The 25,725-nt window shown below is 40.3% G+C and overlaps 2 long non-coding RNA genes across 3 annotated transcripts in view; both read right to left on the bottom strand.

Moving 5' to 3' along the window:
- Positions 1-5,265: 5,265 nt before the first annotated feature.
- LOC124184593 lies at positions 5,266-5,960 on the bottom strand. The gene is made up of 3 exons (XR_006871220.1): positions 5,904-5,960; positions 5,530-5,663; positions 5,266-5,293 (listed from the first exon to the last, which is right to left on the bottom strand). It is a non-coding gene; the product is annotated as an uncharacterized LOC124184593 (long non-coding RNA).
- Positions 5,961-11,816: 5,856 nt separating this feature from the next.
- The window catches only part of LOC124185450, a 157,378-nt gene continuing 143,469 nt past the window's right edge, over positions 11,817-25,725 (bottom strand). For both annotated transcript variants that reach the window (XR_006871396.1, XR_006871397.1), the window contains 2 exons: positions 13,595-13,726; positions 11,817-13,225 (listed from right to left, as the gene is read on the bottom strand). This is a non-coding gene — a long non-coding RNA (uncharacterized LOC124185450). The remainder of the gene's footprint in view (positions 13,226-13,594; positions 13,727-25,725) is intronic.

Raw genomic sequence — 25,725 nt, 5'->3', positions numbered from 1 at the left:
CGCGAAAAACGAATTGAAATAATTTATTGTAATCATGAACCAGGAACCACGGAGCGCTTATCCTGGAAGCCGAGAAATTTTATTAGCGGACTGACAGGTACCGAATTTGGGGTTGCGCGAAAAACGAATTGAAATAATTTATTGTAATCGTGAACCAGGAACCACGGAGCGCTTATCCTGGAAGCCGAGAAATTTTATTAGCGGACTGACAGGTACCGAATTTGGGGTTGCGCGAAAAACGAATTGAAATAATTTATTGTAATCATGAACCAGGAACCACGGAGCGCTTATCCTGGAAGCCGAGAAATTTTATTAGCGGACTGACAGGTACCGAATTTGGGGTTGCGCGAAAAACGAATTGAAATAATTTATTGTAATCATGAACCAGGAACCACGGAGCGCTCATCCTGGAAGCCGAGAAATTTTATTAGCGGACTGACAGGTACCGAATTTGGGGTTGCGCGAAAAACGAATTGAAATAATTTATTGTAATCATGAACCAGGAACCACGGAGCGCTTATCCTGGAAGCCGAGAAATTTTATTAGCGGACTGACAGGTACCGAATTTGGGGTTGCGCGAAAAACGAATTGAAATAATTTATTGTAATCATGAACCAGGAACCACGGAGCGCTTATCCTGGAAGCCGAGAAATTTTATTAGCGGACTGACAGGTACCGAATTTGGGGTTGCGCGAAAAACGAATTGAAATAATTTATTGTAATCGTGAACCAGGAACCACGGAGCGCTTATCCTGGAAGCCGAGAAATTTTATTAGCGGACTGACAGGTACCGAATTTGGGGTTGCGCGAAAAACGAATTGAAATAATTTATTGTAATCATGAACCAGGAACCACGGAGCGCTTATCCTGGAAGCCGAGAAATTTTATTAGCGGACTGACAGGTACCGAATTTGGGGTTGCGCGAAAAACGAATTGAAATAATTTATTGTAATCATGAACCAGGAACCACGGAGCGCTCATCCTGGAAGCCGAGAAATTTTATTAGCGGACTGACAGGTACCGAATTTGGGGTTGCGCGAAAAACGAATTGAAATAATTTATTGTAATCATGAACCAGGAACCACGGAGCGCTTATCCTGGAAGCCGAGAAATTTTATTAGCGGACTGACAGGTACCGAATTTGGGGTTGCGCGAAAAACGAATTGAAATAATTTATTGTAATCATGAACCAGGAACCACGGAGCGCTTATCCTGGAAGCCGAGAAATTTTATTAGCGGACTGACAGGTACCGAATTTGGGGTTGCGCGAAAAACGAATTGAAATAATTTATTGTAATCGTGAACCAGGAACCACGGAGCGCTTATCCTGGAAGCCGAGAAATTTTATTAGCGGACTGACAGGTACCGAATTTGGGGTTGCGCGAAAAACGAATTGAAATAATTTATTGTAATCATGAACCAGGAACCACGGAGCGCTTATCCTGGAAGCCGAGAAATTTTATTAGCGGACTGACAGGTACCGAATTTGGGGTTGCGCGAAAAACGAATTGAAATAATTTATTGTAATCATGAACCAGGAACCACGGAGCGCTCATCCTGGAAGCCGAGAAATTTTATTAGCGGACTGACAGGTACCGAATTTGGGGTTGCGCGAAAAACGAATTGAAATAATTTATTGTAATCATGAACCAGGAACCACGGAGCGCTTATCCTGGAAGCCGAGAAATTTTATTAGCGGACTGACAGGTACCGAATTTGGGGTTGCGCGAAAAACGAATTGAAATAATTTATTGTAATCGTGAACCAGGAACCACGGAGCGCTTGTCCTGGAAGCCGAGAAATTTTATTAGCGGACTGACAGGTACCGAATTTGGGGTTGCGCGAAAAACGAATTGAAATAATTTATTGTAATCGTGAACCAGGAACCACGGAGCGCTTGTCCTGGAAGCCGAGAAATTTTATTAGCGGACTGACAGGTACCGAATTTGGGGTTGCGCGAAAAACGAATTGAAATAATTTATTGTAATCATGAACCAGGAACCACGGAGCGCTTATCCTGGAAGCCGAGAAATTTTATTAGCGGACTGACAGGTACCGAATTTGGGGTTGCGCGAAAAACGAATTGAAATAATTTATTGTAATCATGAACCAGGAACCACGGAGCGCTTATCCTGGAAGCCGAGAAATTTTATTAGCGGACTGACAGGTACCGAATTTGGGGTTGCGCGAAAAACGAATTGAAATAATTTATTGTAATCGTGAACCAGGAACCACGGAGCGCTTATCCTGGAAGCCGAGAAATTTTATTAGCGGACTGACAGGTACCGAATTTGGGGTTGCGCGAAAAACGAATTGAAATAATTTATTGTAATCGTGAACCAGGAACCACGGAGCGCTTATCCTGGAAGCCGAGAAATTTTATTAGCGGACTGACAGGTACCGAATTTGGGGTTGCGCGAAAAACGAATTGAAATAATTTATTGTAATCGTGAACCAGGAACCACGGAGCGCTTATCCTGGAAGTCGAGTTTCACCCCGTAGCGGACCCGAAGCGCGGGATCCGGGAGGTTGAGAACCCGGTACTCGAAATACGTAGCGGACCAGAAGCGCGGGATCCGAGAGGTTGAGAACCCGGTACTCGAAGTTTGCGGAGCGCGACTCTCAACCGTCCGCTCTACTGCGCGGTTGTTACCAGACTGAGGAACTCGGCTAGCCGATTTTAGATTGGTGACGTCACTTTCCGAGCATCCGAAAATTCAAACTTTGGTTTCGAACTGTAATACTAGGTATGATGATGTACGATGTATGATGTATGATGTATGATGATATGATATGATGTATAATGATCTTAGTTTTCACATTTCATGCAAGAAATACGCACTTCATCTCTCCTGCCGATTCCAGACTCAAGCGGCCAGGCCCTTCGATGGTCAGCCGTTGACTGAAGATATATCCTTCAGTTAACGGGTCAGCTGATAACGCTGCCGTTCTGCGACAGTTGGATGATGAAAAATTTCGCTCGTATCTTTCAAATGTGTGTTAAAATACACTCGAAGTGTTAAGAAGCTTCGTTCTTTCTCTCCCTATCACCTTTTTAGGCCTTTAAATCACTACGCAGCGTTAAATACTGTCTCATATACGAAGCATCCATTTCATCTCGTTCAAAATTAGCGCATCCGTGATGTATTACAGTTACTCTGAATTTTCTTCCATCCGAATACTTTTCGAAAAACAATTTTTCTTCTCTACCCAACGTAGATACTTCACTCTCGACTAGCTAGAACAGCGTTTTGATTATATGCCTACGAAAATTCAAGATCGAGAGAGCAAATGAAAAGTTGTTGAAATAATTATGAATACTAATGTTATGGAATACATCGAGCGCGCGTCGAATAGAATCCCATTTCGAAGTGAATAGTTCTTCTCTTTTCATATAATAGCTAATCTAGTAATATAGGTAAATAGGATGGTTGGAGGTGTTCGGAAATGGTAGGACATTTCAAAAGTTAAAGTCGACGATGATCCGGTGCATCAATTTTATCGTTACAGATTTTCTTCCCCCATGAGGCATAGAGTATTCAACAACGATAATGCAGTCCGTAAAATTCATCATTCATCTCTGTCTGGAAAGCTGATTCGCAAGGCGTGGTATTCTAGATATGTCAAAACTAAGCTAGCGGCACGTGTTTGCATTGTTAGAAAAATACCCGTACTCTACATACACTGTTTCTAATCTTTTGCTACATTTGGTTTAATCCCCATGCTTCCACAGTACGAATAATCGGAAATGTTTTTGATTATCCATAATGAAATAAAAGAAGTAACAAAGCTTAAATTTATTGTTGAAGCTTTAATGAATACATCAAACTGCGGTCGAATCAATTCATTTATTATTTGCACATGACCTCTGTATATTTCATAAATTATTCCTAAATACATTGAAACATATGTATTTATAATGAAATATCATGCAATGGGCTGTGTAAACTATAAACTATAATTTCTATCAAATAGCTGCATTTATATTAATTAACAGGGCTTTGAGACTCAGTTAAGTTGGTTCTAGATTTTTGCCATCGTATGTAGGACATTGGGTTACAAGAACAAATGCGAATCACGAAGAACTCCGTATTAGAGATAAGGATATTTTAGTTCAAGTATACCTTTACACAGAAATCCGTGTGTGAATATACTAAAACCTCTGTGTTTATTGTAAAAATTTAGTTTCAAATATATGTATATCTAGTTAAAAAATATGTATATGTATACTTATGCATGTGTATATACATATATACACATACATGTACATAAATAATTGCCAAGAAAGTAGAAACACTCAAAACTTGTCGCAAATAGAGTAAAACGTAAGGTTAATAATATACAAATTACACAAGCGCACCATAAAACGTGGCAAGGGTAATCCTAGTGCAGTGATTGTATAAACTGAAGAAATATACATTTACATATACATGATATAAATTAATAGTCTGGAAAAGAGTATTTAGAGAGCTTATCTAATTCCGATCTTGTCACAATAGATCATTAGCATAATCAATATACGGTTAAAGCTGTATTAGCTACATTCACTATTAGAGATAATATTTTTTATCCATTTTTATAGTTATTTAATTTCTTGTACAACAATTTTTCAAATTTCACCGCAAAATGCCCAACGAGTACTCGTAGTGCAAATACGAGTCCAATTACCTTACGGATGGCATTACATTGATTATTGCCTTCTCGCGTCGAGTTATAAATACAGAGAAATCTCAATGAGAGCTCATTTCTATAAAATTTATTGTAGTGCTATATTCGTAGCTGTACCTGTTATTCTATATTATACATATACTGTCCTTAATTTTAAACACACACCACAACAATGGCTGAAAGCACAATAGCAAGAAGAGAGGAGCAATCTGCATCTTAATAAATCTTTTCTTCTTTATACGTAGCACAGCGATGTCACGTCGGAGGATATGTACTAGTGGATCACTAGGTGGGGCACAGAACTGAAACATAATTATGTTGAAAATCTTCAACATCTCTTACAGAAAGTAGGTACGTTGCCAGACCTTATATACCAACAATGAATATTCATAGATGGTATATTCATAAATACTTACAAAAGTGAATTGAAATAATTTATTGTAAACATGACAAATTTGAAAACTTGTAGACGAAATATAATTACAATTGTCATTAAATATTATCAAACTGTTTTACTCACCGTGCACAAATCCTCGTTCACCTTGTTCTCCTCGTCTTCCTCGTCCTCCGCCTTGTCCATCTCCGACCACCTCCAACAACCACTGATAACCACCTCGGGTTATACCTTAAATAGTAATAAATATTTTCAGTATAAGAACACATCATAAATATTGTGTAAGGATTAATAAAATTAAATAATTGATAGCAGAATAAACTTCACTAGCACATTTATAGCTACTGAATTTGTGCTTGCGCGAAAAATGAATTGAAATATTTTATTGTAAACATGACAAGTTTGAAATATTTTAGATGAAATATAATTACAATTGCCATCAAATATTATAAAAGTGTTTTACTCACCGAGCACAAATCCTTGTCCTCCTCGTCCACCTTGTTTTCCTCATCTTTCTCGTCCTCCTTCTCGTCCACCTCCGACCACCGCCAACCGCCCCCAACAACCACCAATAACCACCAATAACCACCTCAGGTTATACCTTGAATAGTAATAAATATTTTTAGCATAAGAACTCAGCAAAAATATTATGTAAGGATTAATAGAATTAATTATCCGATTAATAATGTAATAAGTTTTATTAGCGCATTTATAGCTACTGAATATGTGCTTGCGCGAAAAATGAATTGAAATATTTCATTGTAAACATGACAAGCTTGAAATATTTTAGATGAAATATAATTACAATTGTTATCAAATATTATAAAAATGTTTTACTCACCGAGCACACATTCTCGTCCTCTTCGTCCGCCTTGTTCTCCTCCTCTTTCTCGTCCTCCTCCTCGTCCACCTCCAACCACCTCCAACAACCACCAACACTCACTTCGGGTTATACCTCGAATACTAAGAAATATTTGCAGTATCAGAACACATCAAAAATATTGTGTAAGGATTATTATGATTTCTGTATTCACACATTTTAACAAGAAGCTTATGAGAAAATTATAAAAAATTGTAGAAATTTTATTAGCGCAATGACAGCTACTGAATTTGAGCTTACGCAAAAAATGAATTGAAATAATTCATCGTAAACATGAAACAGGAACCCCGGAGCGCTTGTCCTGGAACTCGAGTTGCACCAAGAAGCGGACCCGGACCGCAGAATCCATGAGGTAGAGAACCCGGTACTCGAAATCTGCGGAGCGCGATTCTCATCCGTCCGCTCTACTGCGCGGTTGTTTCCAGACTGAGGAATTTTGGCGGTCGACGATTGCTATAGATCGATGACGTCGAGGGAAAAAAAAATTTGGGTGACGTCATTTTCTGAACATCCGAGCATCCAAACGTTGGTTTCGAACTTTAATACTATGTATGACGATGCACGATGTATGACGTATGATGATATCATGTGATGTATAATGGTTTTAGTTTTCACATTTCATACAAGAATTACGCACTTAGTCTTTCCTGCCGATTCCAGACTCAAGCGACTTGGCCCTTCGATGGTCAGCCGTTGACTAAAGATATATTCTTCAGTCAACGCTCGAACATTTGCTTAGGGATCATATGTGAACAATTGATGCTGCAAATTTGAAAATTGTTTAGTACGAATTTGTTTTCATTTTATTCAACTCGCTGGCAAACAAAAAAAATTTCGACACTGCGTCAAATACTGTCTGATATACGGAAAATCCATTTTATCTCGATCAAAATTAGCGCATCCGTGATGTATTAAAGTTACTCTGAATTTTTTTTCATGTGAACCCGTTTCGAAAAACAATTCTGCTCCTGTACACTACGTAGATACTTCACTTGCTACCACCTAAAACAGTGTTTCGATTCTATGCATACGAAAATTCAAGATCGAGAGAGCAAATGAAAACTTGTTGGAATAAATATAAATAATAATGTCACGGAATACATCGAGCGCGTGTCGAATAGAATCCCATTTCGAAATGAATAATTCTCCTATTTTCATATTTTAACCGATTATTGTAGATATTCTAGTTTGTCTCCTGGAAAATTATAAAATTTATAGTATGCATTACGTATCAATCGGAAATCAAACATATATATTAATATTGTACGTGGACCGCATGTACTTTTTGGTCACTGCATCATCATCATATCTGATCCATTATTATTTATGATTTATGTATACATTCATCTTTCGGTTACATATACTTCAATTAATTCACTGTTCTCCTACGAATTTTCGAATAAATTTATTCTCATCAGTAATTTCTTGTATCGCCGACAAGTCGGAAATTACACACATGCTAAGTACTGGCTTGGGCTTACCATTGCGACGTCTGTGTTACTTGGAAGGTGAATGCAGCCAGCATCATGTCGAAATCGTTAACTCTCCGACGTTCTGCAATGAGTTATCAACTCTACCGTTCGAACATCTCAGGGAGCGCAAGCGCACGACGATTTCCGGTTGTCACACCAAAGCCCATTAGAGCAACTGTCTTTATATTCTTATTCTTCAGCCAACGTAGGAGGTGTTTGGAGGTGGTTAGCGATGATCGGAGGAGGCCCAGAAGGTTGCGGATGACGAGGATCGGGGGAGGGAGCAAAGGAGGTGGAGTGGGACAAGGCAGACAAGGAGGACAAAGGTGGTCGGTGGTGGTTAGAGGTGGTTGGAGGTGTTCGGAAAAGGTAGGAGGCGGTAGGGAGTGGTAGAAGGTGGACGGTGATGGTCGGAGGTGGTAGTGGGAGGTAGGAGGTGTTCGGAAATTGTATGAGGTGGTCCGAGCTGGTAGGAGGTTGCAGGAGGTGGTTGGCGGCGGTAGGAGATGGCAGGTGGCGGCAGGGGGTGGTCGAGGAGGACAAAGGTGGTTGGAAGTGGTTGACGGTGGTCGGAGTGGCTCGAAGGTAGTTGGGGTGGTTGATGGTGGACGCGGCTTTTTCTCACGGGGATGATCGAGCTGATTGACATTTCCAAGTCACAGTTGACAAGTAGTCTTACGTACTCACTTTGTACCAATTCAATCTCAAGCTTTCGTACCGACACTACTTTGGCTGCTACTAATATCAGTGCGAGTTCGTTCGGTAGAGTCGTTAGAGCAGAATCCTCCGACGCTCCGAGGCCCACCTGTGCCCACTTGCCCGCCGAAAACTGGTCACAAAAATTTATCCAGGGGTATCAGTCTTCATGTTCTTCGGTCAACGGTTCGAGTCATTGTACGATTTTCTTCATATTGTTTATACGCTATTAATTACGCACCTTTAAATAAATACCTATACGGAATAAGGTCGTTTCGACAGCTGTTTTTCTTGTACTTCGATTAGTGCGATCCGAATCTCAGAGTTATATCCATCGCAAATGGCCCCCTGATTTTGTTATAAATAGTTCAATTATTTATACCTGTTAATGTCGAAAAAACTTGCAAAAGAAACATTTATTATCCTGAGATTTTTGATAAAAATTATCTGATACACTTGGTTCTAACCTTCAATATAATTACCAATATAAATGATTATAAAACATTTAATGGCAGTGTGATAGACAATGTGAAGAACTAAAAGGACGTAGAGATATAATTCGCTTCCTCAAATATTTTGGTAACTCTCGCGAGTAAAGGAAAAAAAATGCTTCAAACGTATCAAACTCTTTTATGGTAAATGGCAAGTGGAATATTTTTTGTCTCAACCTTTTTTTGTAGCACTTGTATGTTACGTGCTACAGTGACATGTAATTGTTTGCAAGAAAAATCGGGCTATTTCAGGAACAAATATGTTCTTGATATGTGTTTCCCATGTCAAAAACATCCTAAAGAAACCCAAAATGATCGATTGAACCTTACTCTATATACTCAAGTATATTTAATACATGGAAAAAGTTTTATCTTTATTTTCAGATATGGGGGCGCTGGTCCTCCGACCAGCCTCGGGCTTGATAAACCGTAGCTACGTCGCTGCTGACAATCGTTGTGGTTGGACGTAATGTATAACGCGAAAAATTACTTTCTCAGGTAGCCCTGAGATTGAGGCTCGCTTCCCTGCAGGTTCCTCGTAGTTTTAAATCCAGAACTTTGTAAGATGATTGCCCTAACGAAGTATTCGCTACAATTGATTCCCGATACCAGCATTAAATATCCCACGCATTATTGTGTTGATCCGATGGGACATCTTTTCAAAATTAGAAGCAAAGCTTTTAACTTGACATTCCCAAAATGCGGACGCAAACGTTTGGTTATTTGGCAAAAGATCAGTACAGAGTCTCTTTACTTTCTTATAATACGAATGCCGGTGGTTCGTCGGTTGAAAAGCTTGACGCAGTTCGTAAAAATTATATTCCGTTTCATCCGTCGTTGAATCAAAAGAAGCAGATATTACTTTTCATTCACTTATTCGCTAGAGGATTGTTATGTATTTTTCCTCTTCATACACAGGATTTCGAATTAAAATGGTCGGAGATTAAATTTCCGCTCACGGTTAAAGCCGAAGACCGCTAATCGTAACGATATTTTGTTACGAAAGTCGGAAAGTAATTATCTAGACTATAAAATTCTTCCGACACAGACGGCAGAAAATTTTACCACGTTGTTTCGTCCTCCAGGTGAAGTTTGTACGATTGTCGGTAACGTTTAACGATTAATCTCAATTTATCCCATTCCTCATCCAGCCGTTATGCACAATTCGCTGGCCCGTTAACCATTCATTTTCTGAGCAGCATCTTAAGAATCTTTCACCAACTTTGGGTACGCGCAAGTAGTTTATCTTCGGTTGCGAGTGCACCTTTACGCGTAGTTATATGATTGCTGTTCACTTTCGGGCACGCACCCACGCTTTTTACACATATCTATACAGCTTTGAAAACATTCTTCAGACCGAGTGAAATTTCCGAGTCACGGTTTTGGTTCAAGACAAAATTACGTTCCAGCCTGGTCTTTGGATTCCACTTCCGTCATTCGGGACGAAAATTCTACTGTTAAGGGAGCATTCCATGGGAATTTACTACCGTTACAAATTCCCCGAGATTAAACCTGGTTTTTCCTTTCCTCGTTCCTCGGCGAGGATCAAGACTTTTATTGTCAGCAAATCGTCGTTTGTTTCAATTAACATGTTATAAAATATGGAGCAAAGATTACCAGCGCATTTCTCCCTTCAGTTGAGCTCGGATCGCTATGTGAACTTCGTGTCTCCAAGTCAACAGGCTCGATATAATATATTGTACCAGATACAATGAAATACCTGGGAATAACAAGCCCGCTGTTCGTGATGTATAACTATTCGTTTTCGCAATATCAATTTACAGCCAAATCATTCCCGATCAATTATCGATCCATCGACATCTTTTGTAGAGACAAAAAAGCACTTCAGCCACGACTGAATCATTCTGTGTAAACCAGTCAACGCCAGAATTAATTGGCTTTTCTAAACGGTTTACGTCTCGACGCAGTTGTCTTGATGAGACAGCGGTTATCTTAGCATTGATATATCTTTGGGACCCTGAAACTGCTACCAATATAGACGAAGACAATCAATATCGTAGCGTTTGAATCACAGGCGATTATGGGGGTGGATCGGAGTTGGGATCAAACTAATGATGTAGCGGTGAAAAATATCTCTGCAAAGGACCGTTCACATAAAAGTAATAGAAACACACACCAGTAAGATTTCATCTATACTGTCCTTTGTTTTACTTTGGAATTTACAAAGTTTTCCATACTATCGACAAACCAAGAAATGATTATATATATATTTGGAATAGATACGTACCGACTATAAGACGTGTTACTCCAGGTGTATTGAATTCCGCTGGATCCATTCTCATGCATATATGCAGAGGGTGATTATTATTATTAATAGTTATACTTGTGCGTTCTCTCGTGGTTTGAGTTAATCCTCGAACAGCAGGAGCCTTGATTATGTACTTGATAGCTGAACAGACATTTCCATGGCAATCCAGGTCCTCCCCAGCATTATTCCAGCACATGGTTATAAACGCTGAGCTGCTCCAAACAATAGGTCGGAACATCTCGAGGAATGATATGGACGAGGGAATACAATTCATAATTGGTAATTGTTGTAACTATTGAGATCGATAGCGAATATTTATTTTATAGTATTCGGTACAGAACGCTACAGATTTGAGTAGGATTATATACTATATATTTTTGTGTATAATATATGTTATATTTATTTATAGAATATTTATTTTTGTATATCCGGTACAGAACACTACGGATTATAGTAGGATTATAGACTTGAGAGAAAAATTTGTTAGGATGTTTTACGGGGAAAAAAATAAACACTGTAGGTATTTGAAATATGATTGCATTGATCATTCTGCGATGAAATAACATTCGCTGAGATATATTTCTTAATGCGTAATACGCGTATCTTCTGAAGCAAAAGTAAATGTTCATAGATTAGGTTTAAAAAAACTTAAATACACACCATCTTCAAAATTAAGAAATTTTTTTGCGAATGAATATTCTTGAACATAAATTAAAATATCAGCTAAAGCAGCAATTGCTACCTTGCTCGCTTTGCATACATTCTACAATATATTGCATTAGCGTTAGCGAAGAATTGCTCTGTGGCCCGCGAAAGATTTTTTCGCACATCTTAATTCAAAGAAGCAGAAGATATTAGTACGGAAATTCCACATTTAAATTAGAAAAAAAAACATGCGCTAGACTCTGTAACTCATTTCGTTCAATGTTCTTCACTGCTATGTGTGGTACCTGCGCAGGTGTTAGTATTAGAAGCTTTTGTTCTTATATATAGCCGATTCCGTGTGAATCACTCGTTGTATTTGTACATGCAGCAGATTATTAATTCGATGATAGATGAAAGTAGTAGTTTACCTTTTTGAGCGGTGTATATATATATATACCTGGCTTCGTGTATACTTGATTAGCGGTTGAGGGTTGTTCGGCTCCGATGTTTCGTTGCTGAATAAACAAAGGAACCTGTTTGGATTTGATTTTCCTATACACTCGTAGTTTTTCATGAAGACTACATGCGTTGGGTGTACAGCTTTTTTAGAGTCTTACTATTGAATTCTCATCAAAAAATTTTGAGCAATAAAATGTATGTTAAGATAAAAACCGGTTTACAGTTACGTGATACCATCTCTAGACACGAGGTTTTTGCAGTGTGAACGTAATTCGGTAGTTCTTAAGCCGTAATTCACAGGCATACAGAGCTGGCACAACAGTTACCCTAACTATTTTGGAAATGTTCGTGCAAGACATCAACTAGACCCAAGGGTTACTTCCGAAAAAAGAACAAGCATCCGCTGCGGTCACTTGGGGGATAGTTTTCGGAATGGAAATTATGGGCAGTTGCAAGAAAAGCGTTAATTCGAATGTTCAAAAGGTGTAATTTTTAGGGTTCCTTAGTGATGAGGATCAGTTTACTCACACAAGCTTTAACCCTTGGTATGATTTGCAGAATTTACCCGTAAGGAAGAATCACTTTAAAAAGTTAATTTTTTCTCAAAAAATTATACGAGGAACACTTTTACAGCTTGAATACGTAAAACGCCGTGGCTGTTATGTCTCGTAGGTACCCTGATACCAAAGTGGAGCAGCAGCTGTTAGGTTATATAAATTCAAGCTGTCATTACTTTTGATGTAATGAGATTTCAGACCGTTTTAACGGTAAGAGAATTAGTGTGCGAGTAAAACTGATACAAGCACTCACGTAGAACGTCCTGCAATCTTTGTAAGCGTTCCGGCATTGCAGCGGCGACTTAATTGTCGGAACTGCAGAATTATTGCACGTCTAAAAACCGTAAGCAAATGATATTGCTTTTGGTGGCTTTTAGATTATAAACATGCGGGTGAAAATCAGCGTAAGTAGAATAACAAGAGTAGACGCATTAATCTAGCATTCATTTTTGTCTCTGTAATACAAATTTAATTACGCCGGTTCCATGGCCGGAAACTGGGCCGAATCGTGTTTCAAATGGGAATCGAATCATTCGACTTTCCGCTTTGCACCAGATGAATCAAGGGATGAAGTGGATATTCGATTCTTTAACCCCGCTGGCGGGGATTCCTTTACCATGCTTCAAGCTGCTCCGGGAGATTGAGGATGCGGGTTTGAATCATCGGGGCTTTTCCGTTGTAGTCTTCTTCAAACCTGGAACAAAAGCTGTGTGGGCAAATTCTCGAGCTGAGGTCGTGGATAAATTTTCAACTATGCAATCAATAGATTGAACTTCCGGATCTTATTGAGATACGAGAAACGAAGACGAAGAAAATCGTAAATCAATGTCGTCATAGCCGTAATAACATTTTCTTACCACCCTGCATTTACACCGACTATCTAGGTAAGTGTAAAACTTTATTTCTATTTAATATAATTTGGAATACATAGGAATTGGATTTCCATCGACAGTCTCTTTGATGTACAGCCTCAGACTCTAGATACCTACAACACAAACGCGAACGACTAGGCGAACCGGAAGACGTCGCGACTAGAGATGGAAGCTTTTGTCTAACTACTTACGGAGTGCTGGCTAATTGAATATCCGCTCATCCCGACAGCCTAGATTTCTCATACCGGGTGAGCAGATACAGTTGACGAAGAACTGCAGTCGTAGTTCAATGCCCGATTCATCCAATCGATGCTTACAGACTCCTGAAATGTTTATCATGTTAAACAAGTCTTTCACATTGATAGAATATCAATTTAGACTAACAATCCACGATCGTAATTAGGTGATTCATGAATTAGTCGTAAGTATTCAGTTGCTAATACGTATGAATATAATATGAACTAGCCAGTGACAAATAGTGTAATTCATTGACTGGGTGAATTTTGAAACAAGGTTATAAGGTTTCAGTCCTTTGTAGTTAGGTATGAATCGAGACGGCGGAGTTTATCGATTGCTATTAAGCAGGAAGAATGATTGACCCACTTCAAGTTACGGACGAAAACTAACATGTTCGATACAAGTTGGTGTATATACGGCACGGCATATTATAGTACCTTCGCAAACAGCGGGCAAACATACGGACCCTCCAATTCAGCAACCCGTACCGACCCTGCCAAGCGTATATTCTCTCAGCTCTTCAAGAAGCAAGTCACGTAAAGTGCAAATAAATGTGGCCAGCACGTTTTGATGGGTGTTACATCGAGAGGCGTGTGAATCTTAAAGGGGGATAGGTACGAAATGTGTGAAGGTAACTTTTTCTAATTCGGAAGTTTCTTTCTAGTCGCTTATTATCGAAACCTACGCAACGCGAAACCTTGTAGATCTGCAAGATAATTAAATGTAGAATCTGAATAGATATAACTTGTATTCAACTAGGAGAAGTGGGTAACGTTTAAAGTTTCCTGACTCTCAGATTTTTTTCAGTTATCGCAGAATCTCGAGAATCCAATCTATGAACTCGTATCCTTGATGAGGAAAGCCGATAGAACGAATAAACGGGAATAAAGTTGGTTTTACGAAACAAGCGAAACGTTGTACTTTGCATGTGTTTTCTGATTCCGAATTCATCCCGCTGTTTACTACGTTTCGCATCCAACTCTGTCATGGACTCAATTCTTGTACAACGGACTTTTAACTGCAAAGATATATTCGTTTGATCGCGTAACACGAAGAGTAGAAAATTTCAGGAAAATACGATGTGTACCGGTGATGACAGTTCCGACAGTAATAAATTTATTATAACTGACAGGATTTACTGTTATAGCTACAACGTAAGATCATAGTCGATTTGTGATAACAAAGTAACACTCAAAGTACAGATAAGTCTTTCGAGGGTTTATTTCGCGAGCGCAAACGACATCGAGGTAAAAAGTCTGGTGTTTGAAATTCGGTAAATATTATTATTAGGGTAACGTCAGAGGAAATCAGATCAGGGTATCGGATCAGAGACGCATGCAGTAGTCTGTGAATTTCTATCGCGATGCTGGACAGCCGTCCCACACACGGTGTTTCAAGTGCTAAATTTGAATTTGCATATTTTGCGGTAGACATGTAACGCCGGGAATTTTGAAGGCAGCGTAAAGAGGTGATTCACGCAACATGCTAATCTATTCTGAAGGTTCTTTGTCGTCTATAACACTGTTAGGATGCGACCTCCTCAAACGACTTTCCTTCCTCCGTCAGGGTAATCCAGTTCACTTGCGAGTTCATACTTCCACAGACCAATGCGATGAGAAGAGTATACGTTAAAGGGATGCAGGAAATAATTGCAAAAGGTGACGCCTTCGAATACTTTATCGTTATTTCCAACTTGGAACAAATAAAAAAAAGCGAGTGCTGGACCTTGAAAACGTGTCTATGGTACCGTGACGTAACCATGGCATCTGGCTGAATTCACGAGTGCCAATTTGTTCGTTGGCTAAAACTTCAGCTGCGAAGAGATGGTGATAATTGAAAATGTGGGGACGCTGGTCTCTCAAATTAGACTTTGAGGTATGGAATATAGTGCCCAGCTGAAAGAGCCTGTCGTGCAGAAAAAAAAGTTGCCAATTGGTGCTTCGTTATACAGAGTAGCTAATTATGAAACAAAAGCTCGAGGTCATGTTAGAGCTTGTGTAGCCGTGGGACTTTCGAGAAGTTTGTAATTACGAGCGAGGAATTCCACCGGGTACCATTGAATCGTTAGCGTGTTTGTACGCAGCTGTACCGTCTTCCTGGATATCTGAGATGAAATTGTATCAGATACAAACCGTCGTTATCAACTAATTGAAACGCAAATTCAAGATCTGCTTCGGAAATTGAAATTCTTTTACGTAAACCGTTTCATTATTTTCCATTGATATCTGCGAACATCACATACATATAGTACGTAGCTTCGACGTGAATAGTGTCCACTGTATTGCACGGTTTACTACCTAGGCAACCGAATCGATTTCTGTCCGATAATAATCCTACGTCAATATTTCCTGTGGCACGGTACTATTAGGTAATTTGTATGACGTAAAAATATAATCGCCTTTATTGTCGCAGAGTTGAATACGTCGATATGGAAAGTATCGCACATTTCTACAATGTACGATCAGATGGGAACAAGTTAGTCAACTACAGGAAATTGGCCGTTGTAAAGATTTTCAGCTGAAGTCCTGCGCGTGGAAACTTGAACCCTTTGTGCATCGTCTCCATCTAAGCACGCGGGCGAAGAATACGGGGTATAACGTGAGACATGAGAAAGTCGGACTAATCAGACTTCATTCGTTTTTAATACGTTGGACAATCGTCGAGGTTTGCGTATCTACCTAACTTACAAGCTCTGAATGCAGCGCAGGACCTCTTCAAAGTTTGTCGGACGAAGGCAAGCTTTATTTTCAAAAAGCATTCTACCCGAGACTCGGAAACGCGAGCTTAGTTTGTCGCTGTTATTATTCAGCTACTTTGTACACTGTACAACAGTAAATTCTCCATGCGGCAAATATTGGAGAACTAACCGGTAGTAAAACGTTTTATGGTCCCACAGCCGTACGGTACCGTCTGCTTTTGATGCGACACACTTTGTATCAACAGTTATTCCTGCACGTAATACGATTCCGGTATCTGAAAACGAGCGAATCTCTACAAAGAGCCGTAATGTTATATCCAATAATTAACACCGCGCGTTATTGGCACCGGTAGTTTTATCGCGGTCACAGCTAGTCGCATTTGGTGTGTTATGACAGCGAGAGTGCAAGGATGGTTTTGGACTTCCACCTGGCTCTGGTTTCACCTCCTCCTCTGACACTTCGGTCGGATATGATTCTGACCCAATTAAAGTTCTACCAGTCGGCGATGTGTTACCGCCTACTCTGATCAAATCAGATAGCGAAACAGGGACTCGGGAATACCGACAAGTCCACTTCCAATGCAGCCGCAGTTCATCGTGCCCTCACTGCACCCCGCGAAGAAGGCTCCGGCAAATCGCGAAACGTACCCTGTTCCACCTTTGCCCCAACTGCTGCACTATTCACATCCAGAGTCAGGCACTTCGGTACCTGCCGTGGCTGCATGTCAGAGGCTGGCATAACACAGTGCAACACGGCACGCGACGCTCCCTGCGGTCCTTGGGTGAATAACCCGAAGGTCTGCACACAGGTGCAGCAGACTAGTACAGAACAAACGAGCACTTTGCTGGATTGCAGGAATGGATGGAATAAGTTTCGAGCTGTTCGTGGGATGGTTGAGTCAGCTCGGAATGATTCGCCTTGATTGAAGGTAGCCAAGTCACGATGATGACGGGTACCGTCAAGTATTTTCCGCATTAAACGTGGCGTCCATGTTATACTAGTCTCTCATACCAGGAATCGTTTTTTACGTAACTTATCCACGCTCGTCTCCGAAATTGGTAGGTTGTTAAACGTTCTGGTATGGCACACGCGATTGCACCGGAGTTTCCTCCGCCCGTCTCACAAGCAGCAATCATCCAGTTCAAGTGCCAGTAAATTACATCACGAAAATTTGGTGAGAATGCTCGACGGAGAGGAACAGAAATAAAAGCGGATGGATATGAAATGTTGCCGATAATTTATAACATGCAGACTTTCGATCGATGTCACATCGAAAATGTTCTAATGTTTTCGACTTGTTCGTTTCATTCTGCAGCCTATTACACTTACTCCAGCGATCTTTCTTCCAGCATTTACGATCAGTTGGCTTCGACTACGACGGAGAATAATTACATCCACACGATTATTTTGACACCGTAAAATTCTTACTCCCGTTGGTTTTGCTTTCTCTGTTGTCCTGGATAAGCCATTCCTTAACCGCGGTATTTTTTGTTTGTCTCTGAAAGATCTCGTGCTTTCGGGAAAATTGTGTAAGTGGCTGAGATGAAGAATGGGTTGCGTAAGAAGAAGGTCATGCGATATACTACACTTTTACGTGATTATTCGCTAATTGAATTATTAGGTACTGGTTACACAAGGTTCCAGACCCCAAGGAGAAATAATATTTCTTAGCGAACACTTCATTCCACCAACTAGTTGGTATTTTAAGATTTATAATACATGTGTAGTAAGGAAATATCGCACAACTCGTATACTTTCGCATTCATTTTGCCGGACCTATAAATGTAGCAATAAATCTACAGGGGTTTTGATTTCCCAAGATGCACTTTTTTTAAAATCTTCAGAATTTCCGTTCATTCGAAATACTTTTAGCTCCCATAAATCAGAGTAGCAAATAGGCGTCGTAATGTGCAAATCTGCGGATTTATTTCGAATAAGTCGTAAAACTGGCGATAAAATCGCGAAATTCTTTAAACTCTTCTCTTCCAATTCTGTTGGTCGGTATTTTTCTGGTTCGTTTTTTTTTCTCCGCATATAAACCGAAGACAATTATTTTCAGGCGTTATCTTTCGTGAAGCATTACATATATTGCGTGAAATTTTCATCCTCTCAACGGCACTTTCGCTATTTCATTTCTTTTAATTATCATTTTCCAGCTGCACAATTCACGATCAAATCTGAGATGGCAACTTCTTAAAAATAGCTCTCCAATGAAAGCCCGAAACGTATTGGTTAAAAAGTTATTTAAATTCAGATAAATTTTCTCAACTGAATCGTAAAAGAGTTGTAACTAACCTCGGGGGAGTTCAAGCTGCAGATAGGCTTGTGCTTTACATGTGAGTATTCGGTGATGAGAGCAGGGAATAGCGTGGGTACCGTCTTGAGACCGAATAGGCAGTATAAGAGTGGCATTCATATTTATGACCAACCGTAGTTTGATACATACGAATGATTTGCCAAAAGAATGAGGTAAAAACGGTCCGAACAGCGTTTCAAATATTGCCAAGGAATATCCGCAAGCATTAATGAAATAACTGAGCAAAGTTTCGTTCCAATTACATTTACATCATTGAAAAAACCACGTGGCTACATCCCCGTTCAATTTGGCCTCCATCCAAACCGAAACGATCACTTTCAATAAACTTCATATTTAATAGCAACATAAAAACGTGCAGCCTTCAACTTTTTATCCGATACTATAATTATTCACTTCCATAAACGCGAGTGAGGTAGGTTTGAAGAGATCGTTGCATCCTTTCTTCCATACGGTGAAAAATTCAGTCGATTTATATGAAAACTTTTATGGAAATTACAGAAAGTTTGCAAAATTTCCCTTCGATCCAGACCTGCTGGTGCATCGTACGTTTTTTATGTAAGATTGAAATGGATAAGGTGGCTGTAACGTGAAAGCGGTAGTTATTCCTGGGCCGTTATTTCATCAACAAAACAAACTTCTTCGGGATCAGGGATCAGCGCGCTGGAACCGAAAACCGGTGAGCCGGATATGGTATAAGAATGATTAAGTACATAACGCGAATTAGGAAAGTGAGAGTTTCTTTTATTTGCTTGTTACAGGCACAGCCGGTTCCGTTTGGAGTTCTTCGCCAGAACCTCAGAGCCGTGAATCAACATCCAGATGTTTTACGAACTTCCCATTCGACCCGACCCACGCGAATTACACCGAGGGGATGTCGGCTATATAGGATATACCTGCAGCAGAAATGGACTCAGAAAGGCATTCCCGGTAACTATCAAAGCTGGCGGACGACAGCTTCTGGATCGCGGGTACAACGAGAGGTCGGCGACGTCGTCGTTTGCATACGAATGAAAAATTACTGCAGGTATGCATTCCGGCTGAAACGACAAACGGCAATTGAATCCGAAGAATTCTCGCGGCAATGAAGGGCGGGTGTAACGAGAGCTAATTAAATATCGTTCCGACATGGAAAGCATGTAATATCCGTCTCTTTAATTGGGGAGTTTTGTAGCGGAACCATCAATTTCCAGATGTCAAAATTCGCTCGTACAAGACAGTGAAAAGTGCCGAGTGCTGCAGAATTGGAACGAGCTCTGCGAATAACGGGGGAGATTAGATTAGATTAGATTTCATCGCAGCCAGTCATTGGCTGAAAATCGTAATAGCACGGAGACATGGAAACGGCATATTTCGTTAATCACTTTAACCTATTTAGACCATGTGGATGTATAAATTTTAGAACACTTTTACCTCTGTATCAGGCCAACCACTCAAATCTGAAATCCGTTTCTTGTTCGTGTACCTAGCGGGAATCTTCGGCCGAACATACAATCACACGTGACCCCTGAAAAGCGCCAGCACGATATTCGATCCTCTTGGAAAGGGGTCGGGTCTGATCCAATCAATTGATTAGCGTGGAGTTGAATATTACCGGGGAATGTAAAACTCTCCGCAAACACAAGCATCGTCAGTCCTTTCGTGAACGCTTGTGCAAACTCCTGCAACGTGGATATAAATGTCGCATCTGCGTAGGTTTGGAAAAGTCTTTACCTCGCTATGATCGAGAAATAGAAACGCTTAAACGTCGCGAATCCTGATAAAAGAATTTCGTTTCTCGCAAATTCGCGCATCTTGTTCATGCTACATGTACCTACGTTATACCCCGAGTCAGAAGATTCTTGGCAGAGGAAAGATTATCGTCGTCGTTAAAAGCGGCCACGTTCATTCTGCGAAGATGATCCAGCGCCTGCTGTTAAATTCACGTGATTTGATTGAGCGTGGTTAAAAGAAAACACAAAACATCTCTGCCGAATTCAAGAACGGACAATCAGCGAACATTGGGAAAATCTTAGGGCTGTTTTGCCAAGAGCAGCGGACGCTGGTCAATAAATTCTTTGTCAATCATTATTAGCCCAAGGCACAGTCGGGATGTCCGTGTTCTGCCTTTAGAGGGTGCAGGTCAAGGGTCGAAGGGAGAGTCGGGAAGGAACCCTCAGGTGTAAAATGTGGTGTTATTGATTTCTTGACTGGCAGCTTCACCCCTTTACCACCCTGCGAAGGATCGGCCCAACCTGCAGGTAAATGCTATTCCGACCAAGGTCGGCTGTTACGAAAATGGACAGACGTTGCGAGAAAAACTTACATTTCAACCTGCGGCTGCCGTCTAAAGAGGTCGCGATACTCGTTCCAATTCAAACAAATAAAAACCGTTTGCCACGCCTGGCTGGAGAAATTCGATACACTGCATACGCGTCGATTTGACGAGTTGAAAATCAAGACAAGGATGATAATAGGCAATTTACGAGAATGCATCCACGCGGAAGAACGAGATCTATAAGATTTACACGTACGACGATATAGTATGGAACAGTAGTTATTTGAGTAAAATTTACTTGGAAAATTCGCGAATGTAACTTCAACATGTTAATAAGCAATGCTTACCATAATCCCTGTAATTTCTACCCGAAAAAAGTACTGTTCATATAATCACCGTCACGCATGTAAGTCGAACAGGTTTTTTTTTCACGTACATCTGTCTTTTATACCGTAGATTCGCGGCGATGTTGAGGAAGGATCGATCGACTAACAAGAGGGAAAAAGTAAGGTCGGCAAAATTAGTTACGTTAAAGTGTATTGTTGGTGGTATTCTGTGCCAGATGTTGCGACGTAGCCACCGAGTATAGCCGGAGCGAATCCAAGTCGTTGATGTTTATCTGGATGAAACGGGACTCGAGCTACTTGAACTGACTGAAATCTACGAGTTGACGAGAAAATTCAATTATCGCGACAGGCAGTTTGAGGGGTGAATTAAACAATTTAGTTGTATATTATTTGATCTCGTCTGGCAATGAGAGATAATTACAACGAACCGATATCTTGTTTCAAAATAACGATATCAAACGATCCCGTGACTCCGTATAACATCGTTGTCGATGAAACTTAATAAACTCGCGGTGATCATTAAACGCTATTTTAAAACCATTCAAATAACAGTGTTCGTTCGATGAAGCGAAGCTCGAGATCCGGATCAAAAGTTGAGCTTTTCAAAGCTCTTTATGTAGGTTTTTGGCTGATTAATATGAAGCCACTTTGCTATCGTGGGAGCTTTCGATAGTCATCCGATACTTCGTCTTTCTTATCTTCTTTGACTCTTGCGAAAAATAATTTTAGCACGATAGCTGTAAGGTGTTTTCGCGTCAAACATAGGTGGTTTTAGTTGCTTTAATTAAATTCGCGACCAAGGACGGTACTTGTCTGATTGAACGACTCTGTGCCGGTTCGTACCGGCGCTTCAATTACGTAATGTCACTCCACTCTAATTAGGCATTAACTGGAGCTTTTGGAAATCAGCAATCTTGAACCTCCCCACGATTCACTCAGTTTAACCGAGTTTAACAGCACGGAAAAATCGCGAAAAATGAAAAAATTATCGCCGGCTTGTGGAAGACTGGGAAACTGGGGAGTGAGGTTATTCTTATCGGGAGAAAAAAATTTTCGCCAAGACTTGGAAAAACTCGATTAAGTTCTCGATCTCTTTCTCCAAAGGTATCAGATGTTCGGCTGCATGCCTGTACCCTCTTGTACTTTCGCTGATTATTTTCTACACAAATAAAGCCGAGTTCATCGCGCATCAGACCGAGAATCCCTCGCTACACGCTTCGCTTGTTTACCACAAATATAATTTGTTGTACACACAATCCGCAGCGACGCCTTTGGTAACCGTGGTACGTGTATTACTGAATTCTGCTTTGTTCCAACTAAAGTAGAACCGTAGCAACAATGGCTAGAATAACGGTGGAAACTATTGCAACTCTGCACCAATATTGAGTTAAAAATTCATTGGGTCAGTCAACGCGTTTCACAACTGATTGAAAAACTGCTTTTTCTCATATACAGTGAATTCGGCCTTCCTATGATTTCACTAAATCCATCTCGAAATAATAGATTTTACTGATATATATATATATATATATATAGCAGTACACGCTTCACCAGAGATTTAAAATATGACACATATCGGGTTATTACCAAATAAACTATATAAAGCTCATGTCACGATTTTCCACCCCAGTATCGATGAGGGAATATTTTTCACGAATCTTGTGATAAATTTCCGCAGCGTTGTACATCTAATTACTTTCAACAACCCTGGATGGTTGCTTTTCAAGCGGTGTGCTGTACGTTGGTGAAGGAAATTTTAATTTCCAATTAGAAAAATAATTGAAAACTGGATCTGTGGGGGAAAATCTCTGGCCTATTGTTAGTTTATATGTGGCACGTTATCACTGTAGAGAAAATTATTAGATATGGAGTTCAGACAACGGAGAAACGTAAGCAGGTAGGTAAGAAGAAAGAATGAATTTACTCTAGGCTGGTAAAGGACTCCTGCGCTTTTTCAATCCGTGCATACTTCTACCAAGGCACACGGCGCTTAGAGGCTGTGTAGGCTTCTCTTTAAAATTCAAAAGCTCCGAAATTCCCGCCTCCTCAGTTTTCAACCTCCGTTGCCGTCATCTCCTTAAGAAGGGTCGGCCCGCAGAGGGTCCTTGCGAATCCAAGTGAAGCAAAGGCACGCGATAATTACACCGCGCTGTGGTTCCATTGTCACTTGGCACCCTACGGGACCCTGCTAGTGCTAAAAAATTATAGAAACCGTTCGTTCAGTTTCGCCACGACGTACGACCACTCGGTCCATGATCCAGTGGTAAGATTCAGGCGGAATTTGTAAGAGGCACACAAGGGATTCTGGAAATTTTACATGAAATCAGTCAGACGGAAAATGAGACAGGAATTCACACGGCCACCTTTTCATAGTGCCGACTTCGGATCGGTGGTACAAGCATGTTTATTGTCGAAACTTTAGGGGTTGAGAATTTCACGCCTTTTCAGCTACTTGATTAAACCCAACCCGGGTTAAGTGACGAAACAAGAGTGGTGCTTTAGCGCATGAAATAACGGAGACAAACAACTTGGCCTAGGGACCGTGATATAAGATATTACGATAGGGTAAATTGTCTAACAATTTCTAACGGGCTGCTGACCACCAATTCGATCACCTGGGACGAAATGTTTGTTTTTTCTAGAATAACAGCACGTTCGCAAATGTTATGCGAAAATAACCAGGGTGTATTTACAGTCGGAAATTGAACCTCCGTGTGAAATAACGGTGGCTCGTGAAGCTCGAGGCAGGGTTGCTGATTTTCCTACCCTGATATACCGTATTCGGATGAAATTTATTAGCCTTACGGCTTGCCAGGAGTCTGCATTTCAGATGGGATTATTACCGTTTTCAGCAACGTGACTTCAGGTGGTACTATTAAGATCTACTGCATGTTTCACTCGTCTTGATATCTCGGTAGATGAGATTATCCTGAGGTGAAAGCGCTCCGACGTTATTAATGCAAAGCCCCAATTATTTCGAGGAAGAAAATCGATGCTAGGACGAGGTAATATTGTTAATTGGATATACAATCATTAATCGCATAATTTCCTAATCCCGAAACCCGGTGAACGCTAATGAAATTTTGTACAATTTTCAATGAACTTTCCGGAATCTTGGCAGTTACGTCGAAACTTTCATAAACGATTCATTACCGCAGGAAATCATTCCAAGCAAATTCCAAGTAAAAACTGTCGTCGACTTCTAATTATTTAAACAGAATCGTGGCTAATCGTTCGCTGTTTAATTTAGGCGCTGACTGCAGGTAAACGTATAAAACCTCGCCAGTTTGATGCCGTGGGAAACAAAACGTTATGTACAGGAGTATTCTCTGTATTATTTGCATCTCCATGTACTCGTACAAACGTATTTATCCGAGTGAGAGTCTCCCTTCGTATATAAAATTTATTCTACCGTTGCAGGCGAGGCAAACAGCCGAAGATTTTCCGCCACCGTATAATTCCTCAGCGGATATTCAAAAGCATTTTTATTCTTCCCTTTCATTCAAAACATCCTGTATTCCACTCGTGCTATTTTTTCATTTACTGCACTGATCGGTTTTCTTCAATTCAACAATTCGGCACGGCATGAATGAAACCGCGTTGAATACCGTTCCGAACGGTTCGTCTTCGGCCAAGAGAAAAAAAAAATAAAATATTTCGACACGCATCCATAACTGCGTGATATATCAAAGTTTTGAAAATCTCAAAAGTGACAATGAATGTCGGTCAGCTGTAAGGTAGGAAAATATTTCGTCACCCTGCATCGCGAGCGCGTAATGGGGGTAGAATCTATTCCGCCTACTGTAAATTGATGATAGTATGAAAGACAGTGATGAGATTCACGAAAATACTTATATTTGAAAAGAGAATTTCCTCTCCGGAGTGGATTCCAGTATTTTCACAGCAGCATGGCGACCCAGAAACGACAGGTACGACGGTATTAAGTTTTCACCGTGCCGCGACAGCGGTTGAGCCAGACTACTCGTTGGACGCGAATACGCGTATATTGGATTTTCTACCGAGTAGATATAATAGCCAGGATTCTGCTTCGCGTAAGCTTTATTAAGCATGCAGCTGCATGTATGGTAGTGTTTGCATTGTATCCGATATTCATCACCTCACCCCGTGTACAAAGGTGAACGCGCATCAATCGCCGATAATTAATTATTTTTCAATTAGATACTTCCGCGGGTTTGAAATCGAGTACAAAAAAGCGAGATAACTGCGACTTGCGTCTCTGATTGGACGAAGATACTGATAATAACCTGGAGCTGTTTGTCGTTAATCACACCACGAGTTCCGACCTTATACATGGGATTACGATCAATTATTTATAATAATCAAGCTTACGTGTGGATACAAAATAAAAATCACAATTCCATCATTACTCTATGGTTATAATTGCTTGTGCGTATTATTATTTAACAGTTCTAGATCCACAAACTGGTGTTTCATTCACGATTTGTCG

This window comes from Neodiprion fabricii, chromosome 6 (genome assembly GCF_021155785.1).
Source record: "Neodiprion fabricii isolate iyNeoFabr1 chromosome 6, iyNeoFabr1.1, whole genome shotgun sequence".
Lineage (NCBI taxonomy): Eukaryota > Metazoa > Arthropoda > Insecta > Hymenoptera > Diprionidae > Neodiprion > Neodiprion fabricii.
The sequence above is the reverse complement of the archived record's forward strand: the minus strand, read 5'-3'. Positions and strand labels throughout refer to the sequence as shown.